At 44.1% G+C, this 24434-nt stretch overlaps 1 pseudogene; it reads right to left on the bottom strand.

The window, feature by feature from the left end:
• Positions 1-15775: 15775 nt before the first annotated feature.
• Positions 15776-24409, bottom strand: LOC139180164 (small ribosomal subunit protein eS25-like; annotated as a pseudogene).
• Between the last annotated feature and the right edge of the window lie 25 nt (positions 24410-24434).

Here is a 24434-nt window from a genome sequence, read left to right as displayed (position 1 = left end):
CTAGAATTACTAAACATGTTCAATAAGGAAACACGAGCTATACTCAAAAGAGAAGGCAATCGACAAAGACCATATAACGGCTAGCCTTAAATAAGGAGGCTGAGAAGGCTCTAAGGGGCTGGGTGGCGGGGGAGGAGGGGTGGTCCAGTGGTTGGGATGACCATGGCAGGTTGTATCAGAGCTGGAGGTAGAAACCCAGCAAGAGCAGGGACATAGGAGGAAGGAAGGAGAAACCAAGCACCTCACAGAGATGCTAGACTGTGGGAAGGAACACAGGGAGGGAAAATCAGCTTTGCTTAAGCCTTCTCATCATCATGGGGTATTAGAATCCTCGAGTTTGCGTATTATGAACTCTACCCTCCATTCCTATAATGACAGACCTGTCAGCTTCTGTGCATGTTGGCAGGCACGTATAAGAAGGAAAGGAGATCTTTCATCAAGAGGGCGCGCCCCTGGGAGGCCCACACTCACTTCTCCGCACAGAACACACTTCTCCCATCCGCCCACTTTCTTCCCTTCTACACCTTGTCTACCACGCCTTTCTCCTGCCCAACGGCTCGCCTCTACCACCCTGAATGAATGCTTCTTTCAGCAATGGGATTTTTCCAGCTGGTTGACTTGATGAAAGCTTTATGAGTTGACATTATGGGAAAAAAGAACAAAGTGAAGTCAGTGTGTGTGTGTCTGTGTGTGTGTGTGTCTGTGTGTGTGTGTGTATGTGAATGTTTGTAGGGGCAGAGGTTGCAGCAGCTACAAAGAGCTGCTGAAAACTTTATTACAAGCTAAGAGACATTAGAAGCAATAAATCACTCATGTGTCTGCCACAGGGGAGCAGAAAACAGGTCTGGCTTTCAGGTAGAATTGGACATACACACAACTCCTCTGCTAACAGTCAGGGGCCCTGTTCCCCCTAGAGGAGATCTGCACATGGTCACAGACCTTTTCCTTTTTCTATTTCTCTCTCTTTTCTTAACCCAAAGAATAAAGAAAATCAGTTGAAAGTGTAGAATAAAAGAAAAAGCCCTTAGCCACCCAGGAGGTGAGGTGTTTAGTTTCTCCCTGCCTGTTAGGGGCAAGTTAAGAAATTAGGCATTGGAAGCCAAGGTCTTGGATTAGATGTGTATTTCTCAATTTGTTTGCATGTTTCTTGTTCTGGGGTCTTAATTTTTATCTTAATGGGGAAGGTGAACATGCTTTGCCCTTACATTATTGCGGGTTCTTTCCAAAGAACATCAGGCTTCCTCATGACCTTCACCCAGACCTTGGAATTGTCTGTAGCAGTGAGAGTACCACATGCTTTTTTTTTTTTTTAACTACTCACCCTCTCACTCCTTGAAGACAGTTGCATCTCTTTGCTCCAGTATTCTGGAGAGATCAACCCCAAGAAAGATTTTTGAAGCTTACCACAAACGACCATCGGTTTTGTTCAATGTTCCTTGGCACCTCATTCTCCAAGACACTTCTAAAGCTCCTGGGCATTTCTTGACACTCACATTGTCATCCCACAAGGCTCTGGACATTAACTAATCCACCTGTTTAATTAAACAAAGAGGCCATTAACCTGAGATGCCTTTCATGTCTTTAGAAACCCAGTAAGCTAATCAAAACTGAGCCTGAAATGCCTCAAGGTTAAGAAATCAAAGCTGAAGGACAGACAATCACAAACAGTCAATGTGTTTCTTCCAAATAAGGTAAATGCTTAAGCTATAGCCAATCCAACAATTTTCTTGTTTTGCTTCTGCAACTTTCTTATAAAATCTTCCCCTTAAGCCCCTGTTCCTGGAGCACTCCTAACGACTTCTGGTTTGGTGCTGCCTGACTCAAATTGACTTTTGCTCAAATAAACTCTTAACATCTTTTGATTTGCCTCAGTTATCTTTTAACACACTTCAGGCTGGCTTCTCCCAGGTGTATTTAAGGAAATGGACATCTCAGGGAAAGACCCTCCTTTGGATTAAAGGGCCACTGGAGCCTTTTAGTAAAAAGAGCCATAATTGTAATTGAGAGAAAAGATTATGGTTGGGCGAAAATGCTGCACTAACTCAATGATCGTTAGGGACAATTTTATTCTGTATTTTAGCATTCAAAAGAAAAATATATACTCTTTGAAGAAAACCTAGGGGAAAACCATAAAGAAAAGAGGCCAGAAATCATTCATAATTCCATCACCTGAAGCTATCCATTGTATCTCTGCAACATGTATTTATATATGACTGTGACACATAATATTTTCACCTCTGCTACACTTGGAATTGTTTTTGTGGCAACCTCCTGAAAGACCACCAGTTAGCTTCACCATTGGTTTGATGTGCACTGGAAACATTAAAAGAAGGCAAATCACTCCTTGGTGGCCCAGGGTGAGTGATTCTTCACTAAGTGATTTAAAAAGCTGCTATGGGGTCTGGTTCAGAACATTAACATTTGAAAATATCATTAGCAACTATTGTGACCAGAACTTGTTTACCCAGCAAACTCCATGGGAAAGACCATCAAGGAGAAAAGTCTTCAGAATTAAGAATAAACGGGTTTTTGGAGAATGTGGTTCCTTTTGCTTTTGAAAGAAAACTATTATCATTATTATTATTACCATCCCAACTCACCCTGTAATTGTTATTACAATGGCAATTTTACACTGCTTAAAGTTAGGGAAGGCATGAGTTAAAGAGAGTTGGCTATCAGGTCTCATTAAGTGCCAAGTGCAAAGCTAGATCATTTTTTGGAGGGGTTGGTTGGTTGGTTTGTCTTACTTTGCTGAATAGCACAGCATCAGGATCTTAGTCCCCCAGACAAGGATCTAACATGCTCTCCCTGAGAAGAACCTCAGATTCTCAACTTCTGGACCCCCAGGAAAGTCCCTAGATCTTATTAATAAAACAGTTCTTTTGTCTATAGAGCTAGTTCTTCTGCTGTGCCTTATTTCACTGGATTAGCATACGACAACCTCCATTTTATGTCATGCAGTTCTTACAGAAGTTCTTTAAGTTGTGCATTACTTATCCTTCTGTCTGATAGAACTGTCTGAGAACACATGCTCCCTTAATTGGAAGGGTAAGTCAATCAATGACTTTTCATCTCATGTCAAGGGCAACTACTTGCCAGGGCTGTAAACACACACACACACAATCAAAACAAAAAACATCACTGTGCACAGGACACGTGGATCATCTCCTAAAATGAGGTAGGTAAGGAAGCCGACTTGCTCCCTTGAAGGATTATCCTTGGTTCTCTGCCAGCCCCCGATTGTCCAAGAGAATCAAGACAGGGAGACACCCCTAGAAGAGTGCTCTTAACCACAACTCCACCACCATCTCCCTCTCAGCTTCCCTGCCCTGCAATTATCAGCATAACCAAACTGCCAAGCAAAGCTTTTTACAATCCACAGACACGGCCCGCGCCCTCCTCCTCCACCTGGTCAGGCTGCTGCGCTCTGCATAGGCTGTGCCTGCATTCGCCCTGCTCTGGTCTCTAGGGCGCTCCTCTCTGGGATGCATTTTGCAGCATAAGCTATTCTCCTGCTCTGTGAAGCAAAGCCAAGAATTCAAGACAAGCCTGAAATTAGAGCTACCGCAGCTCTGGGATTCAGAGAATCATAAAATCATAGAATTTTTTTTTTTTTTTTAAGTCGGAAGGGACCGTTGAGATCTTTTCAACCTGCTGATTTTACAGGATGGGGAAGTGGAGGCGGGGATTCAAGAAGGAGAATGTGGAGGAGAGCTGAGAACCGGAAGCCCTGGGGCGGGGGGTGATGCTAAGTGCTAGACCAGGAAGTGGGCGAGCCCGGTGGGAAGACTGAGGGTAAACATGAGAGTTTTCTAGTCCACCCCTGAGTCCTTAGAACTAGAACCTCGGTCACTCTCTCCCTCAGCCAATCACATACCACGTGTCTTCACTTATGTGACATGGCCAAATGCTTTCATCCTTTAGATCTGGGCAGAAAAGGGACATTTCCCTGCAAATCATAGCATATTAAGCTTCAGCTCATTTATTCATATTTTCAAGCAAAGCCAGAAAAGTAGTGAAGATGCTCTGGGGGGCGGGGCGGTCTTCTGCTGTGCAAAGATACTTTGTAAAAATCCAAGGATCATCTGTACCATTTTTCTAGACCACATATATGTGTTAATATATGATATCTGTTTTTCTCTTTCTGACTTACTTCACTCTCTAAAGCAATTATACGCCAATAAATTTTTTTAAATCCAATTAGGAAATTAAAAAAAAAATCCAAGGATCAATTTGTTTTTCTTGCAACAAGGGACTGAAGTCAATTTCAGGGAATGTGAGTTAAAGTGAGAATGGCATCCTTTCCAGATGTTAACTCTTGCTAAGGGCTGACTTCTACAGAAATGTCTCATTCCCACCCAAGGATTTCATTCTACTTGTCTTCCCTGCCTATTGAAAGATCGAGTCCAAGCTTCCAGGGGCCATAGGATGCTAAGAACCCATAGGTAGATCCTTGAGGCCATGAATGGTTTGCAAACTTTTGTGTGTTTGCATATTTTTTCAGAGTCCCTAGCTTTCAGCATTTTCTCAGAGGGGTGTGTGATCCTTAACGTTATAAACCATGAACCTAGATTGTTAGGACTGAAAGAGCTTGGGCTCAACTTCCCTGTATTAGTTTGCTAGGGCTGCTATTTTGGGTTCTGGATCCAATTCCAATGTGTGGGAGCAAGTCTCCCCTCCACACACTACCAAGCAATTCTGGAGACACCAACTGGGCATCCTAAAATTCATCTCAGTTCTGACCACGTCTACCTGGAGATTCCATGGGTAAAGAGCTCAGTCCCACAAGACCACCCTCCACTTCTTCTGATGCCAATTGCAAACTCAGGTTGTACCTGGGCTTCTGACTGAAAATCAACGTCAAAGTCGCTCAGTCGTGTCTGACTCTTTGTGACCCCATGGACGGTACAGTCCATGGAATTCTCCAGGCCAGAATACTGGAGTGGGCAGCCTTTCCCTTCTCCAGGGGATCTTCTCAACCCAGGGATCGAACCCAGGTCTCCCACATTGCAGGCGGATTCTTTACCAGCTGAGCCACAAGGGAAGCCAGGGCTTCTGACTGACTGGCTATAAATCAGAGAATGCCCACTCCTTGGGTTCAACAATTTGTTAGAGCAGCTCACAGAACTCAGGAACCCGTTCGCTCACTAGGTTACCAGCTTGTTAGAAAGGTGCGTGGGGACAAGGATGACAGAGAGGCCACTTCTGCCTGAGGCCACGTGTCCAAGTGCTTCTAAAGGCACAGCCCCTGTGTTCCCTCCCTCCACAGGGAGGCAGCATGTAGCGATGGAAAGAAAACCGGACCAGAAAATAAAGCATCTGTGTTCTGGATCCCAAACACACCTCTGTGACTGCACTTCACGGAGGTGGGATATTTGAGGTGGGAAGAAGCAGGTGCTCAAGGAGGGACAAGCCAGTCTCTGTCACCAGCCAGAGGTGGCGCATTCAGATCTCAGGCTTGATGATAGGTCCCTGATTTCAGGAACCCATTCTCCCTTTTCTTGGGGTAAAAAGCTTCCGCTTCATGCTTGCGAACACTAACAAATGAAGCCAATTGCAGCTGGCTGTGGATCACCTTTCGAGAGCAGGTTGACAGAGAGAACGATGCACTAGCTGGCGGCTGGCGAGTCTTCGGGGGAGCATCTGTCATCGTCTTTGCAGTGAGTGTCAGAGGGGTTTCAGGCTCCCTGTGACTGGCAGGAGAGAGCCGGGGAGAGGGGTGAGTTCAAACCCGCTGACACTCCTTGAGTGAAACTCTCAGCTTCCTCTGCCTCCTCTGAGTCTCAACAGAAACAAGTTTGGTGCGAGTTCAAGAGACTTTCAATGGCAACAATTGCATACTGCCAATTAGTGTTTTCTCTTTTTCCTGAAGGGTAGTCACCCTATAGAACACCTTTATATTCCAGGCCACGTGATGGAGAAAGGGTAGCTGCCTTCTCTATATAGCAGTAGACATTGATGCCTACATAGAGCAGTCGTTCCTGCCTTCATTTCTCTGCGGGTATTTTCTCTGCTCGAGGTGGTCTTGAGCCTTTTGGAAGATTCATTTGGGTTATTTGGGAGCCAGTGAGCAGAAATACATGCTTACTGCTGAGTCTCTGGTGAAATTGCCCTTCTATTAGCGGGATGACCAGGTGACAGGGCTGGCAGGGGTCTCAATTACTGGGAGATTTACCCTGAAGCACAGGCCATAACCCACTGACATGCAGAGTCCTTGCATTTTTCAGAGGACGGGAATTAACGGCACATGCAGGACTATGCAGAAATCCCAAGGCAGGGACCCATTCCTGTAAAATTCCTGCCTCCAAAGGTTTACCTGCTGGCAACCCCCCAGAGGTGGGGTCCAGGGGGCCCTTCTTGAAGTGGAGCCTCTTTCTTAGGGGTCCTGTTTCCCTGTGATGCTCAGAGGTGATGACACTATTTGCGAGTTGGGTACTAGGTCATGGTCCCCGCTTTCAGGCACCATTTCTGCCAGCTTCCTCTATGATCTGCTCTTTGGCAAGACCATAACTTGAGCATTTCACAATTTCCATCCTGTTGGATGTGACGGTACCTGCTTATAACTCAGGTACCATCGTATCCATACAATGTATTTTTAAAATAATAAAAGTGAGATGGAAAGAAACCTTAAAAGCCATCAGTAAGAGATTCTGCACCACGGAAAGGAGAAAAACACCACGACGACCTAGGAGAAAGAACTTCTGGAAATGAAAGGGATGAAAAAGCCATTCCAGGATCCATCTCCTGCCTCTGGCTCGGGACTCCCTTGGGTGGCTCTTGGCCCATATCCGACAGTGTAAACCAGAGATACTTTATCCTGCAGAGCGGCTCTAAACACTGAAGCTTCTGTGAGTCCATTAGTCCAGGAGTGACAGTATGCCTATTGTATCTCTTCTGATAAAACAGCAGGGTGCAAAATCCTTCTGGTCTTCCTTCTACCTCACCAAAAACATGGCTACTCCCGGAGAAGCATTCTGTGTTCTAAAAACCTAATGGCCAGCTTCCCTGATGGCCCAGTGGTATAAAGAATCTGTCTGCCAATGCAGGTGATTCAGGTTTGATCTCTGATCTGGGAAGATCCCACATGCCACAGAGCAACTACTCCAGTGCCACCACAACTATTTACCTGTGCTCTAGAGCCTGGGAGCCGCAACTGCTGAGCCCCACGTGTCGCTTTACTGGTCTGCATGCCCTAGAGCCTGTGCTCTGCAACGAGACAAGCCACTGCAATAAGAAGCCCCCGCACCGCAACTAGAGAATAGCCCCCACTCTTGACAACTAGAGAAAAGTTCAAATAGCAATGGAAACCCAACACAGCTAAAAATAAAGAACATAATGACGTTCAGAAAACGAAGATCATGGCATCTGGTCCCATCACTTCATGGGAAATAGATGGGGAAACAGTGGAAACAGTGTCAGACTTTATTTTTTTGGGCTCCAAAATCACTGCAGATGGTGACTGCAGCCATGAAATTAAAAGACACTTACTCCTTGGAAGGAAAGTTATGACCAACTTAGACAGCATATTCAAAAGCAGAGATATTACTTTGCCAACAAAGGTCCATCTAGTCAAGGCTATGGTTTTTCCAGTAGTCGTGTATGGATGTGAGAGTTGGACTATAAAGAAAGCTGAGCACCGAAGAATTGATGCTTTTGAACTATGGTGTTGGAGAAGACTCTTGAGAGTCCCTTGGGCAGCAAGGAGATCCAACCAGTCCATCCTAAAGGAGACCAGTCCTGGGTGTTCATTGGAAGGATTGATGCTGAGGCTGAAACTCCAATACTTTGGCCACCTGATGCGAAGAGTTGACTCATTGGAAAAGACCCTGGTGCTGGGAAGGATTGGGGGCAGGAGGAGTAGGGGATGACAGAGGGTGAGATGGCTGGATGGCATCACTGACTCGATGGACATGAGTTTGGGTGAACTCTGGGAGTTGGTGATGGACAGGGAGGCCTGGCATGCTGCGATTCATGGGGTCGCAAAGAGTGGGACACGACTGAGCAACTGAATTGAACTGAAGTGAATGACAAAATCCCCTCCCTCAAGCTCTTGAGACACTGGCTAAAGGTCCTTTGTCTACTCTTTGCTTTAATGAAAGAGCATTCAATTAGGAAGTCAAAAGACTTGTTCTGCCACCAATTCATTTCAGGAAGGTATTAAATAACTCGGTTCTAAAAGATTTTTTTTTTCATTGTAAAAACACCATGAATTCCCCTCTCTGACTAGCACCCTCCAGCCCCACTTTTCCACTCAATTCCATTTGCCCCTTTTCCATTAAGTTGCCCAGGGGCTGTGCCCTCCTCAGGGGCCCTTGGTTTGTCCTTTTTCCATGGGTTCTGCAGTGCATCTGTTCTATTAGATGATGAGCCTGATGGTCATTGACACCTAATAGCTTTTCTGAACATGTCTTTGAGTGAAGGCTTTCATGATTGATCCTCGGAGGACATGGTGTCCAAGTCTCCTGGACCAGCACCCTCTGTCCTGGCCTCCAAACAACAGCCACTCTGTTTTCCATCTCAGGATCACTGCAACTGCCCTCACTTATAAAAACTAGGATTGGAAGGACTCCCCTGGTGGTCCAGTGGTTAAGGCTTCACCTTCCAACGCCAGGAGTGTGGCTTCGATCCCTGGTCGGAGAGCTAAGATCCCACATGCCTCGATGCAAAAAGAAAAACAAAACATAAAATAGAAGCAATAATGTAACAAATTAAATAAAAACTTTAAAAATGGTCCACATAAAAAATAAATGGTGCATAAAAAAAATACTGATTGGAAAAGGACTTTGGAAGCAATCTGAGACCCTAGGACAACATATCTCTTGGACACAAATATCAGTGAAGGTTGAGAAACACAACCATTTTCGAGAAGGGAAGGAAATCATGGAGAAACCTTGGCAAAATGTCTGGATCTAGGAATGAGATAGGGACGCCAGATGGCGCAGCAGAGGATATGAAAATATTGAGCATTAAGTCTTTCCTGGGCTCTCACTCATCTCTTATGGATGAAGGTAAAATATGACGGCGTCAAAGTGCAGAGAGATATCTGATCAATACCCTGCGATGATTTCTGAAAGAATAGGATGCTGCCATTGCCTTTTAGAACTGCTGCTTCCCTATGTGTTTGGATGGGCACAGGGGGCCTTCTGGACCTCAACTCCAGTGACCTTTCATGAAGCCTGGAACTTGCTGCTCTTGGGGTTCAGTGGTTGTCCTTGGGAAACATGGAATCATTTATTTTCATGCTATGACTCTAAAACCAAGCTATATTCTTCTGCAGAAAACCCTTACAGTATTCTGCTAAGTTGTGCCTACTTTTTACAAAGGAAGGCTGTTTGCTTGAAGAAATCCTAGAGAATAGGTATTAGCAAACTTCTCCTGTAAAGGTCTAGATATTAAATAATTTAGGTGTTTGGGCCACCCAGACTCTGTTATAGCACAAAAGCAACCATAGATTATGTGGCAACAAATGAGCCTTACCATATTCCCATAAAACTTTATTTATGGACATTGGTAGTTGAAGGTCATAAACTTCCCATATGTCCTAATACGTTTTGATTAAAAAAAAAAAAACATTTTAAAATATAAGGGACTTCCCTGGTGGTCTAGTGGTCTAGAATCCACCTGCTAATGCAAGGAACACTGGTTGGTCCCCGGTCCGGGAAGATCCCCCTGCAGCGGGGCAACTAAGCCCGTGTGCATGGCAACTACTGAGCCCACGCTCCAGAGCCTGCGCTCTGCAAGAAGAGAAGCTGCTGCAATGAGAAGGCCAAGCGCCGTGACTAGAGAAAGCCCACACGCAGCCATGAAGAGCCCAAAATTAATTAATTAAAAATAAAAACAAAAGAGTCATTCTTGCTCACCGGCCATACAAGAATCAGGCAGCAGAGCAGGCTTAGCCAATGGGCGGACCGATGCTGGCTGTAGAAGAAAGCTATTTACTGTGGGCATCTGTTCTTTCTAGCACTGAGTAGGTATTGACACCAGCTCTCGCTCTGACAGCCAAGGTAGGGTGTCTCTTCAAATCTGTGAGGCTAAATAAATGAGGGCAGGCCCCTCTTAGCATCTAGAATGCAGCGTGTGTACACTGGTGTGATTTCATGTATCAGATGCCTGCATGAGAAACACTGTCATGCCATTAATAACCTTCGGAGGAACACCTTGAAACTTGACTTGCCGAGGGCACGTTGCAAATGGGCTCTAATGGCTTTTATTTCTCATTCTTGTCACCTCAGATCTAATCAGCTGTTTTGTCATTTTTAATTCCTGTTTGGCAGGATTCTCCTACTCCCTCGGTACAGGCTCAGAGGAGAACTAAGCCCGCAGGCCTCTAGGAGCAGGGAGTAGGTGGGGGTGATGGAAAGCTGAGTAAATAAGGACCTTCAACCCTGGCTGATTCAGGAGGACCCAGGAAGGAACAAAAATTGCTAAATGACCCCCATTCCACCCTCACCTCTCTTCTGGGATTCACACATCCTGACACTGCTTTCTCTGGGGAAAAATATCTTTCACTCCTCAATGAGGAATGAGATTCAAGTCTTGTATCATTCTGCGTTGGCTAGGAAGAAGATGAAGGTCTGACTTAGAGGCCTCTTAAATGGGTGACATTTCATTACACAGAGCAGTTTAGCTGTGGTTCAGCTCCTCTACATAGAAACACTGACTCCTCCCATCTGGCCCAAGCAACCAAAGGCCACCCTTGGGGTGAGCTTACTTCCCTTGGAAGGCAGTAAGGAATTGTGAATAATGGAAAAGAATCCACTCCATAAAAATAAAACTACAACGAACTGCGTGATAATTAAAAATCAATAAATAAAACTCATAAAAGCTATTTTCTAGTGTTTGCATGGTGCTAATTATCTTACCTATATTAGCGTATTTAACCTTTACTCCAACTCAAGAACATCATTGTGTTCATTTTGTAAATCAGGGGAAAACTGTCAGAAGGCAAGTTGTGTCTTAAGGTCTGCAGCTGGTAAGTAGCAGAGCAGTTTACCAGTACAGATGTATCTTGCTTCGGAGTCTATAATCTTAATTACCTTCTTGGTACCTATGCATCTTTGCTAAATCATTTCACCTCTCTGAGCCTCATTCCCCTCAGCTCTGAAATGAACTCAAGAGGATGAAATCTAACCTCCTACATCAAAATTCTGACTATTATTTTCACCCCTCCGCCTGCAGGAGTGAACAAAAGTAGACACATGAAGTCAAACACTAACTTAGTGAAAAATTAAAAGTAAATTTCCAGGGTATATCTTTGAGTCAGTACGATCTGTGTGCTGTGCTTAGTCGCTCAGTTGCGTCCTACTCTTACGACCCCATGGACAGCAGCCTGCGAGGCTCCTCTGTCCACGGGGATTCTCCAGGCAAGAAAGAATACTGGAGTGGGTATCTTTCCAACCCAGGGATCAAACCCCAGTCTCCCCACACTGCAAGCGGATTCTTTACCAACTGAGCCACAGAGAAGCCCACAAACTACTACTGGTTTAGTCACTAAGTCATGTCCCACTCTTACGACCCCATGGACTATAGTCTGTCTGGCTCCTCTGGTCCATGGGATTTCCCAGGCAGGAATACTGGAGTGGGTAGCCATTATACGTATCTTCTCTTTTAAAAATTTTTACTGGAGTATAGTTGCTTTACAATGTTGTGTTAGTTTTTACTGTACAGCAAAGTGAATCAGCCATACATACACACCCTCTTTTGGATTTCCTTCCCATTTAGGTCACCACAGAGCACTGAGTTTCCCATGCTATATTGTAAGTTCCCATTAGTTACCTATTTTATATACGGTGTCAACAGTGCGTATATGTCAATCCCAGTCTCCCAATTTATTCCATCTGCTCCTTCCTCCCTTGCTACCCATATCTTTGTTCTGTGTGTCTGTGTCTCTATTTATGCTTTGTAACGAAGATCGTCTATACCAAGTTTTCCAGATTCCACATGTGGTGGGTTAGTCGCTAAGTCATGTCCAAATCTCTGTGACCCCATGGACTGTAGCCCACCCGGCAGCTCTGTCCATATGATTCTTCAGGCAAGAACTAGAGTGGGTTGCTGTTTCCTTCTCCAGGGGATCTTCCTGACCCAGGGATTGAATCCACATCTCCAGCATTACAAGCAGATTCTTTACTGACTGAGCCGCCAGGGAAGCCCACATATATGCGTTCACATATAGTATTTGTTTTTCTGTTTCTGAATACCTTGTTAATATAACACTGTGATGCAAGTAAGTAACAGTCCGAAAATAGTAACCACCCTCTGCTGGACTCAGTAAGGAACTGAAAAAGACCTGTTCTGATCTGACCTGCAAAAAAAACCATATAAACTATCTTGAAGGTATAAGATATAAATCAGAGCAAAGAACTTTCCATTCAAAAAGTCGCGATTCTGAATTATTTTTTAAAAAGCATTATGCTTATCACAGTATATTTTCTAAGATGAACAAGACTTGCTAACAAGATCTTCCAGGGAGGATTGAAGCTCTAGGCACTTTGGAGGCTAGCAGAAACTCTAATTCCTTTAAATGAGGGGTATTACTGTTTAACTCTGAAACCCAAAGCAGCCAATTAACTAAAGCTCCCATTCCTGGAATGTTCCAGTATTGAGCGTCAGAGACAGAGGGAAGGATCAGGGCCGGGATGAGAAAATTCAAGGCCTTCCCCTGAACGCTTCCTGACCAGAGATGAGAGCAATTTCCTTCCAGCCAATTAAACTCAGAAAACTAGGATCTATCACAGCAGGGAGATGGGGGAATTGGCTAACCTCCAATCTGTGATGCTAGCCAATCAGCTCACAGGGAGAAACCGGCATTGACCTCCCAATAGGACACGAGCTATGGCCCTAAAAAAAAAAGAATCAAGAGCAAATATCTGGTAGAAGGCAGATTTCCTTTTTTCTCTTACAGACTCTACCAAGTGACCTGCTCCAACTTCACTGGTATGCTTCATTTTAGTCTTTCAAATATTGATTTTTAAAATATTCTCCAAGAGAAAGCCACTTGGGGACCTTTAAGTTGGGGTCTTCAAATGGTGCATGCCCAGATGTGTTTATTACAGGATGGAAATATGGACTTTTCCCTCTCCTCTTTCCCCTCTACCTAAGTATCTCTTTATTCATTACTTTAATTACCTAATCGTAAATTTCTTCAGGGGGTTACTTAGAAAGAAAATTAGCATCAAAGCTTGGCAGTAAATTCAGGGTCTTTTGGAGACAGTCCAAGCTGTTTCACCTGTGATTAATTAGATGATTTTTTTTCCCCCTTTAAGTGCCAGAAGGCTGTTGAGGTCTTTAAGCAGTTACATGACTGCTGGCACTAGTACAATTATGATTGATGCGTGCGTCTGGAGTCTTTGCAGCCCGGCTTTTGTTGATGGTACGTGTGTGTGTGTGTGTGTGTGTGTGTGTGAAAGAGAGAGAGAGAGAGAGAGAGAGAGAGAGAGAGAGACAGAGACAGAGACAGAGAGATAGAAGGACAGAGACTGACTTGGGAAGCACTAGCTTGGAAAACTCCAAAGGTTTCCAAAACCAGGGAGGTGCTTTTTTAAAAAATATGCTTGCAAGCACAAGTCTAAAAGCTCCAGGACAGGATCTTTTTATCAAACTGTCTCAGCAATTTCAGAAATGTTGCTTGAGCAGGCCTCTTCCTTACCATGAGCCACTGCAGTCTTCGTGGAGACTTTGCATAAGCTCTTTATGCTGTGCACCAAGGAATGCATATTTTCAACAAGCCTTTTGCCATATATAAAGCAGAACAGTCACACCTGTTTTCATATTTCACCCTGGTGAAATTCAACTGGGGGAGAATGTAGTCTCTTTTCAAAATTCATCCTGTATAAAATTACCTCCCCAAATTGACATAAAATCAATGTAACCTCTTAGTATATTTAGAAAAAAGGGAATCTTTCTCAGTCACAATGAACATGCTTTCAAGGATGCAACAGAGAAATATAAATTAAATGACTGCTTGATTGAGAGTGCAAGATTTTCATTTTTTCTTTATACTCTGTATATGAGGGAGAGAAAGGATCCTTCAAACCACCTGACTCAAAGTAGCAGAAAGTTCAGTGTTGGCCAACTTTTGCTGGTATCTATGTAATCTTACAAATGCCTCAGCACCTGAATTGAAGATCATCTGACATTTTCTCCACTGTCCCTAATGCCCGTGACAATGTTTATACAGTAAATTTAACATCTGCCACTCACCTGCCCTCTGAGGACTAACAGGAATGTTGGCCACATGAATTGGTGGCAGCTTTTCTGCCCAGAACAGGGGTAGCCCAACTCTTCGTAAAGAGCCAACTCTTTATTTCAGGCATGCAGGACACAAGATGTCCATCATAACTTCTCAGCCCCATGACTGCAGCAAGAAGGCCACCGAATTAAGAGATCAGCAAATGGACATGCTGAGTTCCAATAAAATGTATTTGCTGCCCCTTGGCCTGGAGTGCTGCTTCTCAGACTTTCACAGGCACAGGAAACGCCTAGGAATCTTGGTAAACTGCAGGTTCTGGGACTTCCCTGGTGACCCAGTGGTTAAGAATCCACCTTGCAATGCAGGGGATGTGAATTTGATCGCCAGTTGGGGATCCCACTTGCCATGGAGCAACTGATAAGCCCGCACACCATTGGAAAGTCCATGCACTGCAGTGAAGATCCCACGTGATCTAACAAAGACCTGGAGTGCCACATCTAAGACCCAATGCAGCCAAATAAATAAATAAAAAATTAAAATGCAGATTCTGATTCAGCTGGTCAGGAGTGCGCCTGGGATCTGCCTTCCTGACCCTCCAACCAGATGGTGGTCTTGATGCTGATCTGAGGACCTCACTTTGAGCAGCGATCTTATAGTGTCTCCTTGGAACATGCCCTTCCTTTATGTCCTGGGCATTTCCAAATACCCTGAGGCTCAGAGAACAGAGCTGGACTCTGGGTTCATTAGGAAGATGGCTGTAGGAGTAGTATTAGGTTTATACCCTTCAAATCCAGACGCTTCGAAGGTGCCTCCAGCCCGTGCGAGAGCCCAGATTTTCCTCTCCTGAATATCCCCTTCCTTGTTTTTCACCTCCGGGCTGGTTGTTTAAGGTCTCCTGCTCTTACATGGACAGATGGCTTGGCCTCAGTGCATCTGCACACAGCGCGCATCAGAGTCATCTGAACCTGACTGCCAGTACCTTTCCAGCCCCCGCATGGCAGGATCTAATGGCCACGCACAGGGCCCTCTGGCCCCTGCCTAATTGGCTGAGATGCAAAAGCTAATGTAGGTTGAGAGACCAATTAACTGGGCTTGTTTCTCCCGCCGCCGCATCTGCACATCAATTATGCTAAACAACATGCTGTATTAAGACGTTTCCCTGTCACTAGCATTTGCTGTGGGACACTCAGATCAGGGCAGAGAGAGACCACCTCTCACAACCTGCCTGAGGGATTTTTCTCTCTGTCAGCACAGACAGCTGGCAATAGGGAGCCCAGGCCTCGAACTGGGAAACCCACGACGCAGGGACACATCTGACACTAACTGGTTACCTCCTCTGGGCCTCAGTCTCTATAGATTGTGGGGAAGACGGTTCAAGAAGCCAGCCAACAGGTTGGGTGAGGGATGCTGATAACCCTGGCATGTCACCTGCTGATTCCACTAAGAAACAGAAACCCCAAGGCTTCTGGATGCTCACAGGGTATGTTCCCTAAAACTTGAAAAAAAAAAAATCCGTAACTGAACAGTTGGGAGGGGGAACATCGTTGTATTTTCTGCTACAGGTTGAGCCGTTTGTTTGTTCTGATTTCATATAGTTTTATTTTGCCAAATGCAGTTGGTGGACTGGGTTCCTGCATCTGTACCGACAGCTGGGGCATCTCCACCCTTAGAGTTTCTGGAATAAATTACTTGAGCTCTGTGCTTTGAAAGCGGTGTACTAAGTCCTTTACTAAGGAGTTCCTGAAGGGCTGCCCTGGCCAGGGAACTAGGGTTTCTCGGTCTCTCAGAGACGACAGCTGGAGTTACAAGCTTATAGTTGGGAGCTACTTTCCAGGGTGTCATATGTTGCTTTGTCAAAGAAGACTAGGTTATTGAGCTCGTTTCCAACTTTGCTTCTGGAACACTTCTGTTTAGGCTTGCCCTGAGGTTTGTTCACTGGATCTTTGTCTTGCTTGGCTGACTTTCTGGAATCTTTCTTCTTGTGCTCCTCGGGTGGCAGAGTGAAGTTGGGAGAGCAGCTGCTACTGCTGTCGCCTCTCTAAGATGTCAGACAGAAAAAAGCTGTTTCTTTTAAAAGCATATTTTTTATTTAACCACACCAGGTCTTAGCTGCAGCATGCAGGATCTAGTTCCCCAACCAGGAATCGAACCCAGTTCCCTTGCACTGTGAGTGTGGAGTCTTAGCCACCGGACCACCAGGGAGGTCCCTAGCTGGGGCCGCTTTTGTATTCCATTCCTCCCTCCTTTGAAGCTTCTCTCTGAGAATGCATTTCTTGATCTTTTACAACAACAATTTGGTTTAGAAATGCCCAGTTCATTTTGAGGAAGCTTACCAACTTTAAGACACGATGCAGTCTATAGTTGAGTTGGGAAGGCTGGACTAATTCAACATTGACTCATTTACTCAATCATTCATCAAATATTTGTTAATCACCCAGTATACATCAGGCAATCTGCTGCGCTAGAAGGCTTTTTTTAAATTCTAAGTTCATTTCACAACAGAATGGGAAAGACTAGAGATCTCTTTGAGAAAATTAGAGATACCAAGGGAACATTTCATGCAAAGATGGGCTCGATAAAGGACAAAAATGGTATAGACCTAACAGAAGCAGAAGATATTAAGAAGAGGTGGCAAGAATACACAGAAGAATTGTACAAAAAAGAGCTTCATGACCAAGATAATCACAATGGTGTGATCACTCACCGAGAGCCAGACATCCTGGAATGTGAAGTCAAGTGGGCCTTAGAAAGCATCACTATGAACAAAGCTAGTGGAGGTGATGGAATTCCAGTTGATCTATTTCAAATCCTGAAAGATGATGCTGTGACAGTGCTTCACTCAATATGCCAGCAAATTGGAAAACTCAGCAGTGGAAAAGGTCAGTTTTCATTCCAATCCCAAAGAAAGGCAATGACAAAGAATGCTCAAACTATCATACAGTTGCACTCATTTCACATGCTAGTAAAGTGAAGCTCAAAATTCTTCAAGCCAGGTTTCAGCAATATGTGAACTATGAACTTCCAGATGTTCAAGCTGGTTTTAGGAAAGGCAGAGGAACTAGAGATCAAATTGCCAACATCTGTTGGATCATCAAAAAAGCAAGAGAGTTCCAGAAAAACATCTATTTCTGCTTTATTGACTATGCCGAAGCCTTTGACTGTGTGGATCACAATAAACTGTGGACAATTCTGAAAGAGATGGGAATACCAGACCTCCTGACCTGCCTCTAGAGAAACCTGTATGCAGGTCAGGAAGCAACAGTTAGAACTGGACATGGAACAACAGACTAGTTCCAAATAGGAAAAGGAGTACATCAAGGCTGTATATTGTCACCCTACTTATTTAACTTATATGCAGAGTACATCATGAGAAATGCTGGGCTGGAAGAAGCACAAGCTGGAATCAAGACTGCCGGGAGAAACATCAATAACCTCAGATATGCAGATGACATCACCCTTATGGCAGAAAGTGAAGAGGAACTAAAAAGCTTCTTGACGAAAGTGAAAGAGGAGAGTGAAAAAGTTGGCTTTAAAGCTCAACATTCAGAAAATGAAGATCACGGCATCTGGTCCCATCACTTCATGGCAAATAGATGGGGAAACAGTGGAAACAGTGTCAGACTTTATTTTTTTGGGCTCCAAAATCACTGCAGATGGTGATTGCAGCCATGAAATTAAAAGATGCTTACTCCTTGAAAGGAAACTTATGACCAACCTAGATAGCATATTAAAAAGCAGAGACATTACTTTGCCAACAAAGGTCCGTCTAGTCAGGCTGTGGTTTTTCCAGTGGTCATGTATGGATGTGAGAGTTGGACTGTAAAGAAAGCTGAGAGCCGAAGAATTGATGCTTTTGAACTGTGGTGTTGGAGAAGACTCTTGAGAGTGCCTTGGACTGCAAGGAGATCCAACCAGTCCATCCTAAAGGAGACCAGTCCTGGATGTTCATTAGAAGGACTGATGCTAAAGCTGAAACTCCAATACTTTGGCCACCTGATGCGAAGAGTTGACTCATTGGAAAAGACCCTGATGCTGGGAGGGACTGGGGGCAGGAGGAGAAGGGGACGACAAAGGATGAGATGGCTGGATGGCATCACCGACTCGATGCACATGAGTTGGAATGAACTCTGGGAGTTGGTGATGGACAGGGAGGCCTGGTGTGGTGCGATTCATGGGATCGCAAAGAGTCGGACATGACTGAGTGACTGAACTAAACTGAACTGAAGTTTATTTCTAGATAGAAAGGCGGGTAGACAAATGAATAATAGTAATTCTGGGTAAGATGTGCTATTATATCTATGACAATACTCATGCTAAAGGGGGCCTGATACATATAAAAAACACAGAACAATAAAATTATGTCTGTGCATTAGGGCATTAAACTATAATGTATCCTTAGAGTAGAGTGTTATGCCCCCTTCCTCGTGATGCTTATTTCAAAAATCTGCCACTCTCCTTAACTTTTTTGAACTTTAAGAGAAAATGAGGCATAAGCTCCCTCAGTTTCCAGCATCCAGAAGCTATTTATTTTTGCATGTATTCTCATATCCATATTTCTGGCCTTGCAGAAAGAGATGTCGTTTCTTGCATTAAGGCCATTCCCTCTTGACTGACTCTGCCAGCAGTCCCCAACTTTTTTTGCACCAGGGACCCATTTTGTGGAAGACAATTTTCCATTGTCTGAGGGTGGGGGGTGGTTTGGGGAAGATTCAAGTGCATTACTTTTATTTCTATTACTATTATTATTACATCAGATCAGACCTACTGATCTGACCTTACTGCATCTCTGCTCTCTTTCTCCCTCCCAAGTTGCCAACTTTGTCCCCATTGGTTCCTTCTGCATAGCATTCGATTATGACCGAGCCTGGGGTCCATCTTAGAAATAAAGTCCTCCCTTGACCCTGCGTTGTACTAGCTACTTAGTGCTCAGGTTTGGAACAGCAAGTAGTTTTTTCCATGTGTGTTGTCCACAGTCTAATTGGGAATGACTCTCCTTAACTTCCAAGCCTAGAATTCCTTCTTTGCGTTTTTTTTTCTGTTATTTCTACTTTCTGCTCACTTGTTCTTCAAACGTCTGCAGTCTATGTTTGAGTTCATCTTTTCTGATCACGGGCCTGATATTTTATTTTTTAATTAATTAAATTGGAGAATTATTACTTTACAATATTGTGATGGCCTGGTATTTTATCTAACTGGCTGTTCAATTCTATGACTTGTCTCACTTTGCTTCTTCCTAGATCTCTACTGCTTCACTGACCAGCCTTCTCCTGTCATCTGTGGAGTCTTAATTCTCTTCAAGTGCCTTTTCATATTGTTTTCTATGACTGCTTTTTCCTTGGACTCTTCGCATTTCACAGCATCTCCGGGTGATACCTTCTTATCACCTGCTGTCACTTACCACCGTGTTCTTCCTTTCAAAATGTATTCAAGTTAACTCTTCTCCTCTGAGAGCTGGTTCCATCTATCTGCTTCTTAGGCTTCTCAGCTTGCTCCAAAGTCATTAATTTCCCACCAAAGTCTGCTATTCCTTCTGTGTTGAGGAATGGCAGAATTATAAAAAACTTGGATGTTATCATCTACTCTTATCCTTTCTCACCCTGACACCCCATCAATCAATAAATCCTGCCAATTCTATTTCTTGAGCATCTGTTAGGTCTGTCCTCTCTTCCCACTTATCTTGCCTTAATTCAGGTCTCATCTTCTATTTGGATAAAAGCAATTATATTACTATCTGATGTCTTTGCCTTTGATAAGATCTCTGATTTTATACCCTTTCAGTCTATCCAACACACTGTGGCCAGGGTCACCTTTCCAAAATACAAATCTGATTGAAGACAAAAGCACACGTGAAATATTCTGCAGTGAGCTATGACCTGTGGTGCTCGTCAAGGTATAGAGGAGAGATTCAACTGAGCCATCTGAGCAGCTGCTAGGAAGGGGAGAATAGAGGGTTAATTAAGGATGTCAATTCTAGGCTCCTATTTCTGCCCTCTGCCCTCACCCAGTATTGTGCTGGTAGGTGCTTAACAACTAACTCTCACAAAATAAACAAACCCCTCATTTGTAGAGTGTACTGGGTTCTGTAGTACAAAAACTACCACTAGGGCCAGTTTCAAGCAACCGTCACCTGAGTTTGGAAGACATTTGCAATTGACAATCACAACTTTTGTTCTCTTTCCTCATACTGAGTATTTCTACAGTGGGATCTAGGCTAAAAAAAAAAACAATGAATTCCCTGACCACCTCTGGTCCATTGTAGGGGAACTTTCTGGCAAGCTTCAGCTGGAGTCAACTGAGCAGTGGATGAGTAGAGCCTTGCTGGGGACTGCACTGGACTTCACAGAGAGGCAATGATGGGCAGAAACTGAAACACAAATTGACGAGATGCTTGGGCTCTGTAAGCAGAAGATGCAGTGGAGTGGATGCTGACAACCTCCTGTGCAGCTGTGGAGGCCCACTATGCACAGAAGACCAGGAGGCTACAGAAAGCACAGCCCTTGCTCTTGGGCTGAGTCGCCCTCACACTGCTGCCCTGTGGCCAGCCTGCCTGGAGCCCACCCTCCCGGGTGACATTGCCTCTGCTCCCCAGAACAACACACAGATAACTTTTTTCCCCCCCATAGCTGTGACCGAATGGATTACTCCTTTCTGCACAAGATTGTATGTCATTGTCAACATCAAAAACTTCCCCCGCTTTGCTCTGGCAGCACCTGCCTTATTGATTGGGTGCCTTCTGAACAACTCACTCACACAAAGCAATTAAACCTGTCTGACTTCAAAAGTAAGGTAAGACAAGCCACGTCGAGCGGTGCAGCACTCACCTAATATGATTATTTCTCTTCTTCCTGGTGATAATAGAATTATGCAAAAGCGGCCTTGACCCAGTAAGGATTTTTCTCTTCAGAATCAAATCTCCACTCCCCCCTCAACTCCCAGCCCTCCCAGCCCCCTCCTTTCCTGTTCTGCAGCCACTCCCTAGGTACTGAAGTTCTTTGTGTACCAGCCCGCGAATCTAAGAGTTTCCGACCTGTGAAGCAGCACAAACTGATGACAATGTGGCCGGATGCCTCTAGTAGGTAAATGATGAAGCAAAAACATCCATCTCCGGCTATTAACTCATTCTGAAAAGTTTATTGATTGCCTCTCGTGTGACTGCTCAGGTGACTAGATTTCATTTAAGGAGTGAGGCTTTTTCCAGCTATTTCAGAATTCCCCTGTTTGACATTATCCTCAAATTGTCTGGATTCTGGGCAGAGGGAGGCCCTGTCCCTGGGCTCTAGTAATAGGAAGGGTAACAGCCGTATGAGCATTTGTATGGCAATGCTGGTTGATATATCATTAAAATAGTTCCCTTAAGGAGCTTCCCTGATGGTCCAGTAGTTAAGATTTTGAGCTTCCTGTGTAAGGGACCACAAGTTTGATCTCTGGTTGGGGAACTAAGATCCTGCATGTACGTAGCGTGATCTAAAAATCAACCCCCCCCAAACTTCCATGATGGTTGGTAAATAGTCATTGCCTTAAGTCAGGGGTCCCCAACCCCGGGAGACTGGGTCCATGGCCTATTGGGAGCCCAGCCACACAGCAGGAGGTGAGCAGCAGGCAAGTGAGTGAAGCCTCATCTGCCTCTCCCTATCCCTCCCCATCCCTTGCTTCACCTCCTGAGCCCTCCTCCCCTATGCCCAACCCCCACCACCTTCTGTCCCTGTTAAAATTTTGGAAAAATCAACTGAATCAGCTGATGTCCTCATGTGTAGCCTCTCTAGTGACAGCAGATCCAAATACCAAACACAGGAAAAAAATCCCTGTGTAAAATCAACTGACCATTCAGAAGAATTGTTCAACTGTTAGGTGACCTTTCCTGTTCAAAACAATGGAGCAGTCCCTGCTAGGGTAGAAGGCAGCCAGATACAGGGGGACTCAGGAGATCCAGGTCCTCTCCTGGATGCAAAGGCACTAGTCTGGTCTAATACCAGCCCTACTCAGTTACCATGGAGAGACCGACAACCTGGCAGGTCCCAGAGGAGATGCAGGGAGTAGAAACAGGAAATATAATTTCCTTGCTTCTGTAATAGATTACCTTAAGTCACATTTTAAGAAAGGTAAAAGAAAGGGCATAGAAAGAGGAATTATATAAGAACTCCAGAAGCAAATAAACAATGTTATGGAATAAACTGTATATGTTCCCTCCCTACAGACAGCATTCAATCTGATAACAGAAGCCACTGAGCCACGATCTCTGCCAGCGAAGCCCTTTATAAGGATGCCAGTGTACACACCAAGAGGGCTTTTTTCTTACCTAACTCCTTCAAAATGTAACTCCTCAAATGTCAGATAGTTTGGGAATTCAAGAATAGTTGATTGGCATCCATCGACCCTGCCCCCAGGTCACACTTTCACTCGGGCCCTGCACAGCACTGCTTTTGGCCAGAGTTCATTTGCTTTCCAGCCAAAATCAGCTAGGACTTTTGCTTCTGTCATTAGGGTCGATGGGTGTTCTGGGGAGGCGCTCTCACTGCAGAATAAATACACCCTGCAGAGAAAACGTGCTTTGAGGCATCGCTAGCTGCCTCTCTTTGGAAGTGACTGAGAAGGGGTGGCCTTACGTACATTTTAAATGTTTGGTAGAATTCAATAGTGAAGCCATCTTATCCTGGACTTCTCTTTGTTGGACTATATTTGTTCCCTGTTAGAATTCAAAGGGCATTTCCCACAGAAATTGAGCAAACAATTCTGAAATTTGTTTGAAACCACGAAAGAATGTAAATTGGTGCGGCCACTATTTTATTAGTTGATTGTTACTGGCCTTAAATTTTTTTTACATGCTTCTCCTCTTTTTGATTAATCAAACTTTTTTTCGTTTTGCTCTCTCCGCGTTCATTATGCATTCCTTGTATCATTCTCTTAGTGTTTATCCAAGAGATTATGATGTGTGTCTCTCACTTAATAAAGTTACTAAAAAGTAGTATTTTCACCACTGTCTTCTATCAATTTCCAGCAAGACACAAATGTTAGTTATCTTAAATTCCATTTATCTCTCTCCCATGTTTATTTTAAATTCCACAAAATGATATTACTATGCAAGGAGATCCAACCAGTCCATCCTAAAGGAGATCAATCCTGGGTATTCATTGGAAGTACTGATGTTGAAGCTAAAACTCCAGTACTTTGGCCACCTGATGTGAAGAGCTGACTCATTGGAAAAGACCCTGATGATGGGAAAGACTGAGGGCAGGAGGAGAAGGGGACGATAGAGGATGAGATGGTTGGATGGCATCACCAACTCAATGGACATGGGTTTGGGTGGACTCCGGGAGTTGGTGATGGACAGGGAGGCCTGGCGTGCTGTGGTTATGGGGTCCCAAAGAGTCAGACACGACTGAGTGACTGAACTGAACTGAACTGATTGTTTAAAAAAAACAATGTTAACTTGTATTTATCTATATATTTCCTTTTTCTGCTCTTCATTCTTTACTGCATTTCCATTTATGAATCTTTTCTTTTTGTCTAAATAATTCCTTTTAGCATTTCTTTTAAAATATTAGTTTGAAGGTGATAAAATCTTTTACTTTCTGTCTGTCTGGTAATTTTTATATTTGGCATTTATCTATAAATTATCATTCTGGGCATAAAATGATAGGTCAGCTTTCTTATTTTTAGAACTTTAAATGTGCTATTTCCCTGCTTCATTGTTTCTGTAGAAAAGTCGACCTTCAATCCTGTTGTAACTTTTTTGGGTATAATGTGTCTTTAAAAAAAAAAAAAAAACTTCAGATGCCTTTAAAATCTTCTTCTGCTGCTGCTAAGTCACTTCAGTCCTGTCCGACTCTGTGCAACCCCATAGATGGCAGCCCACCAGGCTCCCCCATCCCTGGGATTCTCCAGGCAAGAACATTGGAGTGGATTGCCATTTCCTTCTCCAGTGCATGAAAGTGAAAAGTGAAAGTGAAGTTGCTCCATTGTGCTCTACCCTCAGCGACCCCATGGACTGTAGCCTTCCAGACTCCTCCATCCATGGGATTTTCCAGGTTTAATTCGAAGATTTTTTACTATGATGTGTTTAGGAATTTTTTTCATTAGTCATGGTTGGGGTTCACAGAGACTTAAATGCATGTGTTGATGTCTTCAGTTTAGGCTAATTTTCAGTATTTCCTCAAATATTTTTCTCTGTCCCACATGCTCACGCTTTCTCTCTCTCCTATTTTTCTTGGACTTTAAGTACATTTTTGCACCTTATTTCCATGTCTCA

This window comes from Bos indicus, chromosome 27, assembly GCF_029378745.1.
Source record: "Bos indicus isolate NIAB-ARS_2022 breed Sahiwal x Tharparkar chromosome 27, NIAB-ARS_B.indTharparkar_mat_pri_1.0, whole genome shotgun sequence".
NCBI lineage: Eukaryota > Metazoa > Chordata > Mammalia > Artiodactyla > Bovidae > Bos > Bos indicus.
This window is presented reverse-complemented; position numbering and strand designations above follow the sequence as displayed.